This window comes from Rhinolophus sinicus, chromosome 16 (genome assembly GCF_057876585.1).
Source record: "Rhinolophus sinicus isolate RSI-liver-muscle chromosome 16, RSI-T2T, whole genome shotgun sequence".
NCBI classification, from domain to species: Eukaryota; Metazoa; Chordata; class Mammalia; order Chiroptera; family Rhinolophidae; genus Rhinolophus; species Rhinolophus sinicus.
In genome coordinates this window covers 131033972-131037368 of record NC_142516.1, presented here as the reverse complement: position 1 = coordinate 131037368, position 3397 = coordinate 131033972, and the positions used below count along the sequence as shown (strand labels likewise).

General features: G+C 43.3%; 1 pseudogene; it reads right to left on the bottom strand.

Annotated features, from left to right (window-relative positions):
* Nucleotides 1-914: 914 nt before the first annotated feature.
* Nucleotides 915-3087, bottom strand: LOC109456075 (exocyst complex component 3 pseudogene; annotated as a pseudogene).
* Nucleotides 3088-3397: the final 310 nt, after the last annotated feature.

Genomic DNA, 3397 nt, shown 5'->3' with positions numbered 1-3397 from the left:
AAATTGGAAAGGAAGCATAGAGTTATATTTTTTGCAGACGACATGATCTTATATGTACAAAAACTTATTAGAACTCATAGATGAACTCAGTAAAGTTGCAGGATACAAAGTCAACATGCAAAAGTCAGTTGTATTTCTACATACTAACAATGAGCAGTCTGAAAAGGAAATTAAGAAAACACTCCCTTTTACAATAGCATCAAAAATAATAAAAATACTTAGAAATAAATCTAACCAAAAAGGTGAAAGAATTATAGGCTGAAAACTACGAAACCATTAAAAAAGTTGAAAGATTATCCTCTAAGTTCAGGAACAAGACGAGGGTGCTCACTCTCTTCATTCTTATTCAATATACGAGTACTGAAAGCCTTAGTCAGAGCAATGAGGCAAGAAAAAAGAAGCATCCAAATAGAAAAGGAAGAAGGAAAATTGTCTTTGTATGCAGATGACAAGATTTTATATGTAGAAAGCCCTAAAGACTCTACCAAAAAAATTATTAGAGCTAATAAATGAATTCAGTAAATTTATCTATCTTGTCATGCAATCTTTTTCTTTTCTTTTTTCCCCCTCATTTCTTTGCAGGAGTTTAGACTTTTTATTAAGCAGCAGCATTTCAGAAGTCTGCATACCATGCAGGAGTGAGTGAAGACCAAGACGTGAATAATGACAGAGCCTCTTCCCCCTCCACACACCTTTTAACCACCGTGATAAATAATCAACCATGAGGCATTTTACATCAACATCCTGCCTCAGAAAGGATGTTGACAATAAAAATGAGAAAGCTTGAAGAATCACAACCCACAGAGCACTGGTTAGTCAAGCAGCCATGTGCATGGACACCTCACAAACAACATGCTCAGCACCTTAAGAGACAGGCACGAGGAGCTAAAACATCTAATGTGAACCCTCGAGAGTCAGTTTTGCCTCAGTATATTTCTGAGAGTGGGGATGATGAGTGCAGAATAATGTACACAAAGCTGGAAACCGACAGGCTGCTTGAGAAGCTTTGTCACGTTTAGACTCAGAACTATTATTTCCTTGAAGATGGGCACGTAGTTTGGATTCGCCTGCATCAGGCCATTCCAGAGTCTTGCTGATGGTCTGCTTCATGTCCCAGCTGGGATGGCCAGTGGCATGCTGATGTGTTTACCCCTGATGTCTGGTATTTCCTGACCAGAGTCAAGACTTCTGGGTAGAGCAGAGAAGGGTCTGTTAGCTTAATAACTTCTGCAGTGGTGACAATAGTGTCACCATGCCTGTCTGTATCTTTGCCAAGCTTCTGGAACAGGAAGTGGTGCTGCTCGGCCTCGCTGACCATCCTCCTTGTGCTCCTTTGCTCTCCAGAATGAGCTGTGCTTCTGTGTGAGGGCCCACAGGTACGCCTCTACTATGCATCATCCTTTTATACATGACTTCTCAATTTGACAAAATCATTAAAATATTCTTTCATGGTGACACAGATGATGTCTACAGCATTCGAGCCTAACAGCCACTTCTGTGGCATCAGCTCATTGAGATGTTGCTCAGATCCAAGAAGACCTTCTCCAGCAGGCCACGGCAGCTCTCCTTTGCAATGGTGTCTCAAATCCCATTCATGTGTGGTTGGTTCAGAGATACGCCTGCTTCCACTTCATTTTTTAAATGCCTCCTTTTTAAACTGACTGTGGATTCTGGCAGTTGATGATGATTGCTATAATATACTGAACATAGTGTGGGTGTTGCCAGTTTCTCAAGTATTCTTCTTTATACAACTGAGCTTCATCTTTGTATCTACTTAACAAAGAATTCATTTACTGAAGACACAAAGTACTATCTTTGTTTTCAGATCGTAACGTATGTGAGCAGCAACTTGAAGAATCTGATCAAAGGTCTGGAAGATGACGGCAGGGAGTATTGTGTGGTCAGCTTCAGGCTCAGTCTCTTGTCTGTTTCTAGTGCTTTCCACAGCCAGGCAATGATGTTTGAAGTGAGAGTTGACATGCACATGTGGTACAGCTCAGAGACCGTGTTTGGAGCAAGTATTATAAAAACTCCAGGGCATTGGTGTCCACTTCTGGGACCAGCTCCACATTCCCCATCATCTCTGTGCTTGTGTATGTGTTAAAGTCACCCATCAACAGGCTCATGATCTCATTTGCTTCTAGGTCTTCCAACTTGAGCTCCTGTATCCATGTACTCAGGGCCTGGTGATACATATTCAGAAGGTTTCTGAAAACCTCATAATAGGGAGGAAAACACTTAACCATCAGGGTTCTGGCAAAGATGAGCTCATCCAGGACATAATTCCTTATGATTTCCAGGTGGGAGACAAACCACATCTTTGCACACTCCCTGCCTATGTGTCCTCAATTCTAGGAGTCACAATTCTGTCCAAGGTAGCAAACATTTTCTCCTTCCAATTCTTGGACCTCCCGGAGGAGCAAAGCTAGTTTGAGTTTTTTGGTCAGGTACGCACCTGTCAATTTATTGTCCCCTTTCTGTGATCCTGACAACTGAGACTAGCAAACTGGAATCATGGGACAGTGATCAGCAACCTCTGCAGCACCATCCACAGCTGCTTAGCCAGCTCATCTGAGAGTCCATCGTGCTTCCCAAGTGGCCATGGGTGAGGGTCACATTGTGCATGTTCCCACTTTCCATGCAGTGCTGCTTGTATGTCAGCCCATCTTGGCAGCATTGCACATCTGTGGGCCTGCAGGAGAGCCCATTGTTTAATGAGGTCCTGGGTCTCCTCACAGCCTGGGGCACTGAGATGAGCTTGAGGTTCTCCACAGCTGCAGTGAGCTGGCTGAACTGCAGCACACGAGGCATCCTTCAGGTCTTTGAGGCGGTCCATGGTGGTGATGCTCTGGCTCCAGTCTTTGCCGGTGCCAGTGGATGTCTTTATTCAGTGCACTATGGGCTTACTCAGGCCCATGCACACCCTATACACCTGGATAGGGACCTTCAATTTGGCTGTCACAGAGGTCTTTTTCCAGCCTCTCTTCTGTAATACTGTTCCACTTTGTCCAGCTGTTCCGGGTGCCGAAGCACCCCAGCAACCCTTTGGACCACTGTTACAACAGCCTCCAGGTCTGTCTCCTTCATGGTTAAAAAGCAAGTGGAATTCCTACTTCTCTCATACTAGGCTTATCCTTCCATGCTGCCACCCGGTGCCCGACTGGAAGTGTCTCCAATGTCTTGAACATGCTAAGCAGTTACTTTCAAGTCTATGCCTTATGTATTATATATAAATGATATGGGGGTTGCCTCCATTTTCTATTTCTTTTCTTCTCTTGGTTTTTGGCCATTTGAGTCTTACCACTGTCATTCATGGTAAATATTTACTTACTTATTTCTTAAAGGAATAAAAGAGTAAAAGAGACTATCAACATTGCTGTATCTCAGAAACTAGAAG